At 42.5% G+C, this 18,076-nt stretch overlaps 1 protein-coding gene across 2 annotated transcripts in view; it reads right to left on the reverse strand.

Annotated features, from left to right (window-relative positions):
- The window catches only part of LOC140463494 (uncharacterized), a 247,028-nt gene that overhangs the window by 62,444 nt on the left and 166,508 nt on the right, over positions 1-18,076 (reverse strand). The gene's annotated exons all lie outside the window — the stretch shown is intronic.

Consider the following 18,076-nt stretch of genomic DNA (forward strand, 5'->3'; position numbering starts at 1 on the left):
TGCAATCTGTCTCAGATATTTAGCTGCAAGCTAGTCTCAATCTGAAAGCTTTTACTTAGCCATACAAATGGTTTCAGTGATTAAAAGCTCCCAGTGAAATCAGTCTAACTCACAGTTCATTGACTGATGGTCACACCCAGTCAGTTAACTTTGTTGTGCCTGGTGGAGTTATAGTAAGATAAATGGAAGGTGAAGGTTTAAGGTGGTCAGCAGTCAGGATATTTTAAAAACTGATATCCTTGAATTGGTATAACATTTATCTTCCTTTCACATATGAAGGAGATAAAGTTCTAATCCATGATTTTTAAGAGTTCATCAAATGAATAATCTAGTCTTCTTCCTTGCTGCACACATTAAACATTAAACAAGTCAAAAAAATTTCTAAATTTACGCTGTGAACACAAGTCTACGCTAAAAAAGTGCTATTTTGTATTCACCATTTATGAACACTGGATACCTAATCAGACTGCTCCAAAACTTCTATACAAATACTATCACATCAATGGCACAACCTGCTTATAGCTGTCTACCATTCAGTTTTCCCAGGCTCCTGAGATTTTATGTGTCAAGGATGTTCCACTCTTTGTTCCCTAGCTTCTGTATTATACCATAAACATTATTTTTCTATGAAAGCTATCAGCCCATGCTGGAGTATGATTATACTGGTTTTACCAATTTATCAGTATCTCAACTATGTTCACATCTGAACACAGATATTGGTATTGGATGGTTAGTCACAAAATGTTGGTCATCAGGTCATACTGGGTAATGACATGGAGTGGTAAAAATGGCTGATTTATGTCTGTCAAGGCCAGAAGGATTAAGGTTATTTCATTTTCTGGGTTGGCTCAAAACTGATGAAACTCATCAAAACTTTAGTCAGTGAAGCCTTGTATCAAGTAGCCCCCTCAACTCTCCTCATAACTGATAAATTATTGGTACAGCTTATAACTGCTTATGATTAGATTTTAAATTCAGTTTAACATTGCACAGCTGTAGAAAATTAATTCCATACTTCCTGCAACAGAATGAATTTTTTCATGTACTGAGGCACTAAGGTTTACAACAGCATCCCATGAATGGCATCATAATCTGTGAATAGCATTACTATATGCACTCTGGATAAGTACACTGCTAGAGAGAGTGAAATTGGGAATGGATGGTACATGTATGTCCTGTGTTTTTTCTACTGAAAACCTCTGAGCAAATTAATTCAAATAAACGCATATTCTAGCTCTTTCTCATTAGGGATGCGCAATAAATGCTGGTATGGCCAATGATGTATTCATCCTATGAATGAAGTTTAAAAAAACATTGTTTTGCTTTGATACACTGATTACATTAATAATGATATCGACTATGCACCTGTAGTTCAATGCATAAAACTCTACGTTAGTTGTATTGAATATATTTTTAAATGTGAGTATATATCATATTACTTTGATCAAACATTCTGAAAATTGATGTGTTGATGACAACTTCTAGATTATTTGTCAATTCAAATGTTCGTTACAGAAAAGAACTAAAAAACAGTAAGGAGCATTAGGAGATCATGAAGTGTTTTGTTGCATCACATTACTTTTGACAGCAGGTTGCAGAAAAATAAGTTGCTTAATTTGGAGAGTGAAAATTGATCTGTACACATTAACTTTCTCATGCCCAAAAATATCTTGACGTTTCAACGAACAATAAAAAGTGAGCACTGATAAACTATGACAAAGGGAAATATATAAAGATTAAAACAGTAATGGTGAGAGCCGAAATCAAAACTCGTCAATTCATCAAAACTAGTGCAGTTATTCTAAAGACATTAATGTAAGTAAAAAAAAACCTGACATTAATTTTGATATTCTGACAGGCTGTCAAGGTGGGAAACAAAGTGGCCAGACCCACATCAACCTTTCAGTGACAAGGACATAAACCAGTTACTTGATTCTCATAGCTTGATCTATTATGAATGGTTAACCAAATCATCCACTTCTGTTAATGTCTGAATTGTCCAATTCATGAGAGGCAAGTTGTGTCGCAAGTGTCACATATAGTGATCAGAGGTTGACTTGGTTGTTTTTTTTGGATTTGGCACCTGATGCTAATCTGTTGTAGTCAACGGTTGTTATGTTGTGCCAATTACTCTGGTGTTAGCTACTGTTTTGCTACTGGTGAATTGGACCCAATTGCCTGTTTCTACACTATAAGGATTCTATGAAATGCACAGATTGCACTGCAAACAGCAACAATGAAAGTTGTTAATCTTACTTTTTTCATTACTCTGAGTGACACTCTGCTGGAAACAGCTTGCAAATTCTGCTCTTCTGGATCTACAATGACAATCTGTCTCTTGATGCAGTACTTAATACACACATAAGGAAAGCAGCTATCACCTTTGGCCACCTCATGAAACAGGTGGATGTGGGTACAATTACAAGACAACTGGATAGATACATCAATAGGAAAGGTTTGGACGGATTTGGGCCTGGAGCAGACAGGTAGGACTAGTTTAGTTTGCGATTATGTTCAGCATGGACTGGTTAGACCAAACATTCCTGATGAAGGGCTTATGCCCGAAATGTCAACTCTCCTACTCCTCGGATGCTGCCTTGACCTACTGTGCTTTTCCAGTGCCACACTTTCTGGTTGGACCAAAGGATCTGTTTTCGTGCTGAATGACTCTATGTATGGACTAACATCAAGCTATGAGGATCAGGTTATTGGTTTATGTCACCTGTGTTCTCAGCATCTTGGTGTATGGCTGTGAAACATGGACAATGAAACTGTGAAGTACCTTCAGTGTTGTAAAATGTCCCAAAGGCAAAGGAAACATTAGAACAGATTACTAAATGCTTGATCAAAGAAATATGTTTGAAGTAGCATCTTAGAGATTGGAAGAGAGAGGGGAAGGCAAAAAGGTTTATGGAGAAATTTTAGACCTTTGAGCTGAGCAGACTGAAGGCCTTGCACCCAGTGAAAGGACAAAGGAAGCATGGTAGCCACAAAGGACTAGGAGGAACGGAGAGTTCTCATAGATTGGTATGCAATGTTCCCTCCAAGCTTTGTAATAATAGCAATCTGAAGTTTCATGCAAGCATTACAGAAAAATTAAAGGAGTTATTCAGTTCAAGAAATCACCTCTGCAATAAAAAGGTAATGTTAGTTTACAACTGAATGAAGTGACAGAGGTAGGTGAGGCATGGGAATGATTTTAACATGAAGATAAAAAGAGTTTAAATTTGAGGCATTAGTGGATTGTGAGTCAATATCAGACAGTGAATAAAAAGGTCAACGTGACTTGCTGCAAATTAGGATATAACCAGCATAGTTTTGAATGAATTAGAGTTGGCTGAAAGTGGAAAATGGGAATCCAGCCAAGACAGCATTGGAATTGGTTAAGTCTCAATAACAAAAAAAAAGATGGTCAAGGGTTTCAGCAGCAGATAGACAGAAGTAGGGGTAGAGACAAATGATAATATAAAGACAAAAAAAGAACCTATAGAGTCAAGAGCCCAGTACCAAATCGAAAAGGAACCAAGTTAATAAACAGTATGATATACCAATATACTGAGCCACAAACAGGGCTGCTATGATGATGTTTCCTAAACAAAAACTGTTTGACTATTTTGAATAGCAAGTTCAATTTAATCCCTCAGTGAACAATGATTTGTCAGTGCAGTGACCTTGATCACAGGTGGGAGAGAAGTCACTGTGTGACGTGAACAGGAAATCAACAGGGCACCAGTAATTGCCATTTATATTCGTCGACATGGTCCCCATTTTATTTTAATCTGTTTAAGTGCATTTTCGGCAAGAGGTTAAAAATATTAAGCCCCTCTCATAAATGAGGCTGTTTTTTTGCCTGACTTGAGAGCACAATTTATGACTGATTTAATTTGTTCCTCACAAACATTCCTAATTACATTACCCTAGTGCATTTACTGACTGCCTTCTCTTATTCCATTAACTCCCAAATCAGATTTAAAGACCTTATTGATGCTGGATGTTATTATCAGTGATTATCAAAACAACAGACAACATAGCAAAGTGTTTACTAACTGGTTTAACTGCAATTTCACATAACTACAACAGATGGTAATGTTACAAATTATAAAACAACCATTTCAGTACCAGATTATTCAGTATCTGCTGGTTTCAACATAGCAATGTAACTACTGTTTTCAAAAAATGTATGTGCTGGGTGGTCGACTATACAAGTGAAACAAAAATCTGTTATTCTAAATGAAAATATCATACAGGTATATAAGTTGTACTTTTCTATCATTTTTATCTGCTCATTTTCATTGATCAAAATTATATTGTTAATATATTTTAAAAGCCTGAATGGCATCTACAACTGGAATAATATTTTAACCATAGCTCTCTCAAAGACTTCAGTCTTCATACCAGGAATAACAGGAAAATTCAATTTTGAAAGTACATTAAACGCTATCATACTGGTTCTGATATTGCTAATGGTAAGTCAAATGATTAAACACTTTATAAGGAAATGAACATCATACAATGCAATGGACATTAAAGTGGACTTAGCTTTCTCTGCCTGGTGGAACTAGGTTAGTATAGGTATTAAAATTAAAGTGGTCTACATCTCACTTCTTCTCCACAGTAGCTATATTAAAGTCAAGCAGCTGAGACGCTTGAATGAGGGAAGCAGGAGCATCATGAATTTATGTTCTTTGGAGTCCTTTTAAGTACATAGTACCACAAAGCCATTTCCACTTCCAACAGTAGAGACTGGTCAAAATGTATAAACTACTTCCAAATGGAGGAGTTGAGGCAAATAGTGAAGTATCTAGTTTGCTTTTAAGTACCTGAGGAAGAAAGAAGTAAAATGTTTTGCTGTTGGGCTAGTTGAAGTAAGATTGTAGCCCTGATGTGGGAGTGTTGGTGATGGACTGAGGTGGACAAAGTTAAAAATCACACAACACCAGGTTATAATCCAACTGGTTTATGGCGCACCCCAAAAGTGTGTACTTCCAAATCAACCTGTTGGACTATAACCTATAACCTGGTGTTGTGTGATTTTTAACTTTGAATTAAGATTGGAAGGACCTTCATGTTGCAGCTGTACAGGACATTGGCTACGCCACTGTTGGAATATTGCATGCAATTCTGGTCTCCTTCTTATTAGAAAAGTTGTGAAACTTTAAAGGGTTCAGAAAAGATTGACAAGGATGTTGCCAGGGTTGGAGGATTTGAGCTATAGGGAGAGGCTGAACAGGCTGGGGCTGTTTTCCCTGGAGCGTCGGAGGCTGAGGGGTGACCTTATAGAGGTTTACAAAATTATGAGGGGCATGGATAGGAGGAATAGACAAAGTCTTTTCCCTGGGGTTGGGGAGTTCAGAACTAGAAGGCATAGGTTTAGGGTGAGAGGGGAAAGATATAAAAGAGACCTAAGGGGCAACTTTTTCATGCAGAGGGTGGTTACGTGTATGGAATCAGTTGCCAGAGGATGTGGTGGAGGCTGGTACAATTGCAATATTTAAGAGGCATTTGGATGGGTATATGAATAGGAAGGGTTTAGAGGGATGTGGGCAGGGTGCTGGCAGGTGGGACTGGATTGGCTTGGGATATCTGGTCGGCATAGGCGAGTTGGACCAAAGGGTGTGTTTCCATACTGTATATCTCTATGATTCTAAATAATGGGTGTGGATCTATTAGGCCAAATAGCCTGTTTGTGTGCTGTAAGTTTGATACAAGCATTTTGAGGTAACACAAGGTTGTTGTTGGCAATGGAAATTTTCAGATATGTGTTTCCTTGTGGGTTTTGGGATGTAGCTTAGAAACTGCCATTATTTTCAGATTAATTTCCACCTGTAACAAAGATAGGATTCATACAAAAGATAGATGTTATGATCTGAATATGCAGAAACACTGGGTTCTCCCCACCCACTTTATGAGGTGAGAACAGGACCTAAGATGTTTCCTACTCTTGAAACCACCCTGGGATTGGAATGAAGAATCATTTGTAGGAAGTTGTACTGAAGTGCTGCCAAAATTGACACGGAAGTGGCAGGTAGGTTATCAAAGCTGGAGGGCCATTCAGAGGACGTGACTTACGAGCTGATGTAAAGTGTAAGTAACTAAGAGATAATTCAGGAAGGAAGTATCCCTTCAATCAATGATTTGAAAAATTTAAATAGAAAGTAGAAAAAAGTCAGACCACCTCTGGTAGGGAAGATGGGAGGGGTCACTACTGTGCAATCTACATTTGCACCATCACCCCAGGCAGGGAGAGAAGGTCGGTAGATCTGCCTGGAATACCCCAGCCTGTCACTGGGTGTCTGCCAACTCATGCCTGTAACCTACCTCATGGTACATACAGTCAAAATGAAACTCTGCAGTGAGGAAGCATTTACTCATGGTTTTTGAGAGAGACTACCAGGTTAACATTAGAAATATGACTGAGAAGGGAGTACTTGGTGATGTGCAAAAAAACTGAGGAGTTGAATTCTGTGCTCCTGGAGATGGTGAGGTAGGAATTGTGTTGGTGGTGTACTTAATTTCCACTGCCTATGTCACAAGTTCTGGATGGGAAAGTCATTGTGTTCCTTCCTGCCCTACTCCCCTTAATCATATAATCACTACTGTGCAGAAACAGGCTTTTTGGCCCATTGAGTCTACACCGACCCTCCAAAGAACATTCCATGCAGACTGAGCCTCCTCCCCTCACCCAACCCTGCACTTCCTATGGCTAATTCACCTAGCCTACATATCGCCGGATACTATGGGCAATTTAGCATGGCCAATCCACCTAACCTGCATATCTATGGACTGTGGGAGGAACCTGGAACACCTGCAGGAAACCCATGCAGATACAGGGAGAACTTGCAAGCTTCACAGCCTGAGGCTGGAATTGAACCTGAATCCCTAGCACTATGAGGGAGCAGTACTACTGACTGAACCACTGCGCTACCCTTAAGTGTAAAGTGAACACTTAAGGAAAAAGGTTTCTTCCTATTGCTGTTGGAATTAACACTGCTGCAAATGGTCATGGGGATGTGTGGTGTTCCTAGAAACAAAAACCATGGGCTTCTTGTAAGGTTGTTTGGTGCCTCAATCCCAGGTAACTAATGCTTGATTGGGCAAAGAAGACCTACTCTTCGTACAAGATAATACATGGCTTAGAAAGGGTGGACACTAAGAAATTGTTTCCGTTAGGTGAGGAGACAAGGAGCCGTGGACACAGCCTTAGAATTAGAGGGGGTAAATTCAGAACAGAAATGCGGAGACATTTCTTCAGCCAGAGAGTGGTGGGCCTGTGGAATTCATTGCCGCAGAGTGAAGTGGAGGCCGGGACGCTAAATGTCTTCAAGGCAGAGATTGACAGATTCTTGTTGTCTTGAGGAATTAAGGGCTACGGGGAGAATGCGGGTAAGTGGAGTTGAAATGCCCATCAGCCATGATTGAATGGCGGAGTGGACTCGATGGGCTGAATGGCCTTACTTCCACTCCTATGTCTTATGGTCTTATGGAACCAAACACCCGTTCCCTCTCACCCATCTCAATGTGCCTGAGACCCTCATCCTATGAATCCTCCACACCTCCATGTATCATTTACTTTGCCTGTCAGTTCAGGGACTTGCAGGTTACTTTTCTGGCAACAGCCACTACTTCTGATTGGTTGGCACCTCCGAGTGGATGGGACCTCTGCCCAGGGACATAATTCCTGAGGAATGCCCAATGGCATCCTTAGAATTACCTGAATGCATCTCTTGCCAGCTCTTTCAGCTGAGACCTCTGCTACTAACAAGTAGATTCTGCATTGAGAGTTGTGCTCATTTCCAGTGATGTAAAAATAAATCAACTGAGAGCAGCAAGATAATGGTGAGCATGGGTCTGGATCCAAGAATACTCAGGAAAGGCAGAGAGCTGCATTGTCATTGGAGCACTGGAGGATTCAGGAATGCATAGAAGGAGATTCCAACAAACATGGCATTTAAAATAAATGATGAGATGTTGTAAATAGAAGACTCAGGTATCAAATTTGGGCAAAAAACAAAACAGGAGATAAACCTGAAAGAACATGCCACTCATATTGCAAAGACCAAAGTGGCAGTGCTGCAATGTTAGCTATTAAAATGTAAAGAAACACATGTGAGCATTACATTCTAGACATTATCTTTATGTGTTATCAAGTTCAGTACTGGATGTGTGAATGTGTGTCTTTTCTTTATTGTCATTTATTTTCTTGCATAAAAGCAGAAGACAAATTAAAGGTTATTTTAAATAATTAGCATAATTGTAAAGGGTTATTGCAATAATAACATAATGCCTAAACTGTCTCTTCAATTATAGCTCTGTAATATCATATCTTTAGTTGAAAATCATCCTTAGAAAAATCCAGTAGAAATTGATAAAAATAAAATATTGGATAGACTATTAGACTTTTATTCATATGGTTTAAAATGGATTCTAGTCAGATTACTGCAAATTTCTTTGGTACAATTTGAGTCTTTTTCAGAGACCCTCGGTTTCTCACTGCAGGCTCTGCATTAAAGCGATGGTAAGAAGTGATAACAATGATAGATATGCTAATTTCTTCATTCACTCTACTTCACTCTCTTTATTCTTTCCAATTACGGCAAATGCTACTGAAACTGTAATTAAGCTTGTGCTGTAGTCCTGACTGCCTGCCACCGTAATGAAACCTCATTGATTTTCTTTTATTTCTTTCTGCTGTGTACAATATTATTTGGATGAAACATACTGTACAGGACTCAGGACTCAATTGCATTAAGAAACTGAAACAACATGCTAAGCTTAAATTCAGAATACAAAAAAAACTGTAGTTTGTGAACCAGAGCAAGAACAAAAGCCAAATTTATCCTTCCAAATTTAATAATTTGTCTTGAATTCTCCCCATAAGTGATATCCAATTTGCCATTAAAATATGAGACTACTGAAAAAGGGATAAATTAAACTTATATTAAATTATAAATCTGTCATATGGCAATACTTTAGATAGACAACACTGTAAGATCAACCATAGTGTGATAAAGGTTAATAATATTAACTGATCCACTGGATGGTTGAATGGTTCTACAGTGTAACAGAAAAAGTGATTGATATGGATCATATTTTCCACCAAAATGTGTAGGATGACATTTTATGGCTCATTCTCATTTAACAAGCAAATGGAATCAATCTGCCATCCGGCAGCATGAGTAGCTTTTTAGTGCTACACTTATTTTTGCCATTTTCCGACGTGTTATCTTCAAGCTCTGCTGTTTTTGTGATTTACAGATAATCTGGTAAACAATATAAAACAATAGAATATGATCTGTTGCTGGACTATGAGAACACAATTAATAGGAGCTGAGGTAGCGCATGCAACTCAGTGATCCTGCTCTGGCATTCAGTAAAACCAAAGATGATTTGATCTTGGCCTTAATTCAACTTTCCTGCTTGTTCTTCACAAACCTTCACTCACCTTTAGTTTAAGAATCTGTTCACCTCAAATATAGTCAATGACTCAGGCCCCAGTTCTTTGGGCTAGAGAATTCCAAAGATTCTCAAATCTGAGGAAGGAAATTTCTTCTAATCTCCAAAATTGGTGACTCCTTATTCTGAAATGATTTCACTAGTTCTAGATTCCCTGTGAGGGAGAACATCCTCCTAGCATCTACTCTATCAAGCTTGTTCAACTTTTCCGCATGCCATAATCCTTTCATTGCAATAACCTATCATGTGAACTTTCCTTGATCTTAGTGCAAATTATTTCTCCACTATAGTTGCAGCAAAGTTTGCCTACTTTTATGTACCATCACCCTTACAAATTGAAATAACTCTAGAGGCTGACATCACCGCGTCACCCTTGATCTACATGAGGAGAGTCCTTGACTTTGATCCAGCTCCCTCAGAAACAGCTCTCAGAGTGATCAAACTCTTTGACACTCCTGTTTAAATCCGTCAGCCAGGGCTCCCTGATTGGACCATGTTAACAACCCCCAATCAGGGAACTCACACTGTATGAGGTCCACCTGGCTGACCTCATTATAGTAACTACATTCCACACCTCCCCCCCCCCCCCCCCCGCCCCGAGTCTGAGGACATAGGCCATTTCTTTTTAGAGCTTCTCCTGGGGTGTTTTAGTACAGGGATAGGTTCCTCCAACTCTGCCTCTCATACAGGTAGCGTGTAACGTACAGTAGCTTGCCTCTTGCACCTGGAGCATCTCGGAAGAAATTCATTCCCCTTTTTAGGTGGCAAAGGCTTTGAGGTGACTACATGCACTGTGAATCTCAGATTCCAAGCTCTTGATGGAGAGGTTGGATTTCAGGTTGTTGGCGCTTTCGCATGGTTACATTATTAATCCCACATATCAAACAATTGCTCAGCATCTTATTAAAGGTTAAACCAAAGTCACATGTTTCTGCTAGTTATCTTAATCAAAAATCCTGATATGGATTGCTTGGTTCTTGAATTACAGAATAAAACTGGTAGCATCTCAGAATTAGAGGAGGCATAAGGTCATAATATTCCTTTAAAAAATCTGTCAACTCTTGAAAGGTTTTTGTATCTGGAGAGTTACCTGTTGCTTGTCAGCTGCCCCAATGTCATTTGACTGGAATAAATAACACATTCTTTCCACATACTGGGCCCATTCTATGACAGCAGGATAGAACAAGTCAAGCTTCCCAAATGAGGGCATGATGCCAGAAATGCTTACCCCCAACTCAAAGATGAAAGCTGCGAGTGAATTTCTTCAGGAGTGTGCATTTTTCTTGTCGCCAGTGAAATAGCTCCACAGAGTCTGCTAACCCATCATCAAGTCACCCTTTATTTACAAAGAAACTGGTCCAGCTCCCTCAGAGACAGCTCACAGAGTGAATAGAACCAATGACATGCCTGTTTATTTCTGTCAGCCAAGGCTCCCTGATTGGACCAGATTAACAGCCCCAATCAGGGAACTCATATTCTGTGAGGTCCACCGGACTGACCTCATTACAATTACTGCACAAATAAAGGCCAATTCCTCTCACCTTCCTAATCATATGTGTCTTTAAGCCAACCTTTTGCGCTTCATGTATGAGGACACTCAGATCCCTCTGCACTGCAGAATTCTGCAGTCTTTCTCCATCTAAAATAAGATTTTGATTTTCCATTCTCCATGTAAAGTGGAAAACCTCACTAAGAAAAAGATGAAGAAAATAGATAATGAGCATAAATTATCAAGGCCATAACATCTTCTACAAGTGTGAAAGTTTTCTACAAGTTTTCTATTAAACGTGTCAAAGTCCTGTCCAATCACTGACACTATCTCTACACTTTTACAAATGCTTTGGCCGAGATTTTACCATTTCTCTGGAGATGGGCTACGAGGTGGGACACTTTGCTAAATTGATCTGGAGGGCATTGGGATAGGACCTGATGTATTCCTACCACTAAAGGATATTGTCAATGACAGGAATCAACCAAATTAACAAGTATAGGCTTGTAGCCAATGAATATAATTAATGGACAAATAAACAGTCAAACCTCACCTCACTGAAATTTTATCAACATTGTGACAGCTTCAAGGAGATGTTTGATGAAAGCATAGCAAAGCTGAAAGAGCAACATACATAAAAATCACAAATTTGCATAAGTGCAATAATAAAAACGATTCTCATACTGCACATGGCAAACTGATTCATTTGCTTGATAAATGAAACTAAGACATAAAATGTCTTTGCATGAGGAGATTGTCAAGTGTACTCAGGTAGCCTTCAAAGAGGTGCTGGGGAGGAGGTGGGGCAGCATTCTTTTATGGTTGTTCCATTCTTACAGAGCAAGTTCCTACAGCACTGGCCATCCTTGACACTCTGATTCTGTCATTGTTTGTCATTTTCCAATGTGCTGAAAATTGTCAATAGTCTATGAAATTTTGAGGATTATAATTAATGCATCCACTATCTCTATGGCTAGTTCATTTAAGAGCCTGGGAGACAGGCTATTAGACCCAGGGTAATGGTTAACCTTTAGTTCCATTGGTTTCCCTAATAAATTTTTCCCTGGAGATTATTTCAAGCTCCTTCCTCCATTTGCCTCCTGGTTTTTTACAATAATGAACACAGATGTAAAACATTCAAATTTTCTGCCATTTCCTTGATTCCCATTAATTCCTCACATGCATCCTAAATGAGACCAATTTTACTTTTTCATTCTTTTTGTCACACTTGTAGAAGATGTTACTGCCTTGATAATTTATGCTCATTATCTATTTTCTTCATCTTTTTCTTAGTCATCCTTTGTTGCAAGTTAATCTTCAGAGAATCATGGACTAGGACTCCCACGTCCCTTGCACTTCAGATTTCTGAATTTTCTCCCCATTTAGAAAGTAGTCTATGCCTCTATTCTTCCTGGCAAAGTGCATGACCTCACACTTTCCCACGTCATATTCCATCTGCCACTTATTTGCCCACTCTCCTAAACTCTCCAAATTCTTCTGCAGCCTCCCTCCTCAATATTATCTGTCTCTCTACCTATCAACGTTTCGGGATTCTCCTGCTCCTCAGATGCTGCCTGACCTGCTGTGCTTTTTCAGCATCACACTCTCTGATTAGCAAGGTTAGATCTCATGGAATACAGGGAGAACTAGCCACTTGGATACAGAACTGGCTCAAAGGTAGAAGACAGAGGGTGGTGGTGGAGGGTTGTTTTTCAGACTAGTGGCTAGTGACCAGTGGAGTGCCACAAAGATCAGTGCGGGGCCCTCTACTTTTTGTCATTTACATAAATGATTTGGATGCGAGCATAAGAGGTACAGTTAGTAAGTTTGCAGATGACACCAAAATTGGAGGTGTAGTGGACAGCGAAGATTACAACAGGATCTTGGCCAGATGGGCCAATGGGCTGAGAAGTGGCAGATGGAGTTTAATTCAGATAAATGCAAGGTGCTGCATTTTGGGAAAGAAAATCCTAGCAGGACTTATATACTTACTGGTAAGGTCCTCGGGTGTGTTGCTGAACAAAGAGACCTTGGAGTGAAGGTTCATAGCTCCTTGAAAATGGAGTCGCAGGTAGATAGGATAGTGAAGAAGGCATTTGGTATTCTTTCCGTTATTGATCAGCGTATTGAGTACAGGAGTTGGGAGGTCATGTTGTGGTTGTACAGGACATTGGTTAGACCAGTGTTGGAATATTGCGTGCAATTCTGGTCTCCTTCCTATCGGAAAGATGTTGTGAAACTTGAAAGAGTTCAGAAATGATTGACAAGGGTGTTGTCAGGGTTGGAGGATCTGAGCTATCGGGAGAGGCTGAACAGGCTGGGGCGGTTTTCCCTGGAGTGTCAGAGGTTGAGGGGTGACCTTATAGAGGTTTACAAAATTATGTGGGGCATGGACAGGGTAAATAGACAAAGTCTTTTCCCTGGGGAGTCCAGAACTAGAGGGCATAGTTTAGGGTGAGAGGGGAAAGATATAAAAGAGACCTACGGGGCAACTTTTTCACATAGAGGGTGGTACATGTATGCAATGAGCTGCCAGAGGAAGTGGTGGAGGCTGGAACAATTGCAATATTTAAGAGGCATTTGGATGGGTATATGAATAAGAAGGGTTTGGAGGGATATGGGCCGGGTGCTGGCAGCTGGGACTAGATTGGGTTGGGATATCTGGTCGGCATGGACAGGTTGGACCGAAGGGTCTGTTTCCATGCTGTACATCTCTATGACTCTATGACTCTCGACTCTAATCTTCAGCATCTGCAGTCCTCACTTTCGCCTGATTGTTCCTTGGGTGCTTCACCGCAAGCTGTTCCACACAGCTATTTCAAAGAAATTCCACAAATTCCTTATCTTGCGATCCACTACCAACCTGATTTTCTCAGTCCACCTGCATATTGAAATCTCCCATGATCATTGTAACCTTACTTGCCTTTTCTATCTCCTGGTGTATCCTGTGCCCCACATCCTGACTACCATTTGGAGGCCTGTACATAACTCCCATTATGGATTTTTCTTTTATATTTGCAGTTCCTCAACTCTCCCCTCACGATTCTACATCATCTGATCCTGCATAGTTTCTTGCTATCAATTTAATTTCATTTCTTGCTAATAAGGCAACTCCATCCTCTCTGTCCTTCTGCTGTATTTTCTATCAGATGTATTTCCTTGGATACTTAGCTCCCAGACCTGATCCCCTTGCAGCTACATCTCTGTGATGCCTACCACATCATAACAATCAATTTCAATCTGTACCACAAGCTCATTTACTTATTTCATATATTGCATGCATTCACATACAACACCTTCAGTTTTGTAGTTATGGTCCCAATTCTCATTGTCATCCCTGTATCCAGTATGCTTACAGTTAGATTCTTCACCTTTTCCAAACACTCTGCTCAAGTAGCTCAATTATGAGCCACATGCTCTGTTACCTTCAGTGGCAGCAGCTGCTAGCTTTGCAGGGTCATTTCTAGAGGGTTTCCCACTGGCCCTGCAAGCTTGTGCGAGCTCACCACTGTCACTAACTAGACAGTGGGAGCAAACACAACCTCCCCCAACAGAATGCACTCAACATTCGAATTTCGACTCAAACAAAAATTTAGACCCACTTGTCTCAGCAACAATTCCTCAGTTTGCGTGAACAGCCTTGCTGTTGCTTGTCCTCCTCATGCATGCCAGTTGGAGTTTTGGAGCAGACATCTGGTGAGAGCAGGGATTCAATTTTGCCAGGTAAAAACAATGACTGCAGATGCTGGAAACCAGATTCTGGATTAGTGGTGCTGGAAGAGCACAGCAGTTCAGGCAGCATCCGAGGAGCAGTAAAATCGACGTTTCAGGCAAAAGCCCTTCATCAGGAATAAAGGCAGAGAACCTGAAGCGTGGAGAGATAAGCTAGAGGAGGGTGGGGGTGGGGAGAAAGTAGCATAGAGTACAATAAGTGTGTAGGGGAGGGGATGAAGGTAATAGGTTAGGGAGGAGGGTGGAGTGGATAGGTGGAAAAGAAGGCAGGTAGGACAAGTCATGGGGACAGTGCTGAGCTGGAAGTTTGGAAAGAGAGTAAGGTGGGGGAAGGGGAAATGAGGAAACTGTTGAAGTCCACATTGATGCCCTAGTGTTGAAGTGTTCCGAGGCGGAAGATGAGGTGTTCTTCCTCCAGGCGTCTGGTGGTGAGGGAGCGGCGGTGAAGGAGGCACAGGATCTCCATGTCCTCGGCAGAGTGGGAGGGGGAGTTGAAATGTTAGGCTACACGGCAATGTAGTTGATTGGTGCGGGTGACCCAGAGATGTTCCCTAAAGCGCTCTGCTAGGAGGTGTCCAGTCTCCCCAATGTAGAGGAGACTGCATCGGGAGCAATGGATACAAGAAATGATATTGGTGGATGTGCAGGTAAAACTTTGATGGACGTGGAAGGCTCCTTTAGGGCCTTGTATGGAGGAGAGGGAGGAGGTGTGGGCGCAGGTTTTACAATTCCTGCGGTGGCAGGAGAAGGTGCCAGGATGGGATGTAGGGGATGCGTGGACCTGACCAGGTAGTTACGGAGGGAACAGTCTTTGCGGAAGGCGGAAAGGGGTGGGGAGGGAAATATATCCCTGGTGGTGGGGTCTTTTTGGAGGTGGCAGAAATGTTGGCAGATGATTTGTTTTCAGCGAAGGTTGGTAGAGTGGAAGATGAGCGCCAGGGGCGTTCTGTCCTGTTTATGGTTGGAGGGGTGGGGTCTGAGGGCAGAGGTGCGGGATATGGACCAGATGCGTTGGAGGGCATCTTTAACCATGTGGGAAGGGAAATTGCAGTCTCTAAAGAAGGAGGCCATCTGGTGTGTTCTGTGGTGGAACTGGTCCACCTGGGAGCAGATACGGTGGAGGCGAAGGAATTGGGAATACGGGATGGCATTTTTGCAAGAGGTAGGGTGGGAAGAGGTGTAATCCAGGTAGCTGTGGGAGTCGGTGGGTTTGTAAAAATTGTCAGTGTCAAGTCAGTCGTCATTAATGGAGATGGAGAGGTCCAGGAAGGGGAGGGAGGTGTCAGAGATGGTCCAGGTAAATTTAAGGTCAGGGTGAAATGTGTTGGTGAAGTTGATGAATTGCTCAACCTCCTCGCGGGAGCACGAGGTGGTGCCAATGCAGTCATCAATGTAGCGGAGGAAGAGGTGGGGAGTGGTGCTGGTGTAATTATGGAAGATCAACTGTTCTATGTAGCCAACAAAGAGACAGGCATAGCTGGGGCCCATACGTGTGCCCATGGCTACCCCTTTGGTCTGGAGGAAGTGGGAGGATTCAAAGGAGAAATTGTTAAGGGTGAGGACCAGTTCGGCCAAACGAATGAGAGTGTCAGTGGAAGGGTACTGTTGGGGACGTCGGGAGAGGAAAAATCTGAGGGCTTGGAGGCCCTGGTCATGGCGGATGGACGTGTAGGGGAATTGGATATCCATGGTGAAGATGAGGTGCTGGGGGCCGGGGAAACGGAAGTCTTGGAGGGCGTGGTTGGTGTCTCGAACGTATGTGTGGAGTTCCTGGACTAGGGAGGATAGGACAGTTTCGAGGTAGGTAGAAATGAGTTCAGTGGGGCAGGAGCATGCTGAGACAATGGGTCGGCCAGGGTGGTCAGGCTTGTGGATCTTGGGAAGGAGATAGAACCGGGCAGTGTGGGGTTGGAATCTGTGGGTGGGAGATCAACTGAGGTGATGAAGCTCTGTATAGTCTGGGAGATGATGGTTTGGTGATGGGGGGTGGGGTCATGGTCGAGGGGGCGGTAGGAAGAGGTGTCCTCGAGTTGGAGTTTGGCTTCAGTGGTGTAGAGGTCAGTGCGCCAGACTACCACTGCGCCCCCTTTATCTGCTGGCTTGATGGTGAGGTCCGGATTGGAGCAGAGGGATTGGAGGGCTGCGTGTTGTGAGGGTGAGAGGTTGGAGTGGGGGAGGGGGGTAGACAGGTTGAGGCGGTTAATATCCCGGCGGCAGTTGGAAATGAAGAGGTCGAGGGCAGGTAATAGGCCAGCGCGGGGTGTCCAGGTGGATGCAGTGTGTTGAAGGTGGGCAAAGGGGTCCTTGGAAGGTGGGCGGGAGTCCTGATTGTGAAAGTAAGCTCGGAGGTGGAGGCTGCGGAAGAAGTGTTCGACGTCACGGCGTGTATTAAATTCATTGCTGCGTGGACGGAGGGGGATGAAGGTGAGTCCTTTGCTGAGGACTGATCATTCGTCCTCAGTGAAGGGGAGGTCTGGAGGGATGGTGAAAACTCGGCAGGGCTGGGAGCTGGGATCTGGTGTGGATGTGGAGTTGGGAATCTCCCACCTACAGCTTCCAACCTCAGAATTCGGGAACCCTGCACTGCCTGATTCTACCTCCTACCCAAGATCCACAAGCCTGACGACCTTGGCTGACCCATCATCTCAGCCTCCTCCTGCCCCACCAAATTCATCTCCACATACCTCAATAGTGTCTTGGACCCCGGTCCAAGAACTCCCCATGTACGTTCAGGACACTACCCATGCCCTTCACCTCCTCCAAAACTTCTGTTTCCCCGGCCCCCAATGCCTCATCTTCACCATGGGCACCCAGTCCCTTTACATCTCCATCTGTCATAACCAGGGCCTCCAAGCCCTCCATTTCTTCCTCTCCTGACGTCCCCACCAGTACCCTTCCACTGACATCCTTATTTGTTTGGCTGGACTGGTCCACACACTCGACAGTTTTTCCTTTGAATCCTCCCACCTCCTCCAGTTGAAAGGGGTAGCCATGGGCACTCACATGAGCCCCAGCTATGCCTGCCTCTTTGTCGGCTACACAGAATGGTCCACATTCCGAAGTTAGACCGGCACCACTCTCCACCTTTTCTTCCGCTATATTGATGACTGCATCGGTGCCACCTCGTGCTCCCACAAGGAGGTTGAACAGTTCATCAACTTCACCAACACATTCCACCCTGACCTTAAATTCATTGGGACCATCTCTGATACCTCCCATCCCCTTCCTGGACCTCTCCAATTACATCAATTCCGTCAACACTGACATTTTCTACAAACCCACTGACTCCCACAGCTATCTGGATTACACCTCCTTCCACCCTACCTTCTGCAAAAATGCTATTCCCTATTCCTCTGCCTCCGCTGCATCTGCTCTCAAGAAGACCAGTTCGACCAGAGAACA

This window comes from Chiloscyllium punctatum, chromosome 38, assembly GCF_047496795.1.
Source record: "Chiloscyllium punctatum isolate Juve2018m chromosome 38, sChiPun1.3, whole genome shotgun sequence".
Classification (NCBI taxonomy): Eukaryota; Metazoa; Chordata; class Chondrichthyes; order Orectolobiformes; family Hemiscylliidae; genus Chiloscyllium; species Chiloscyllium punctatum.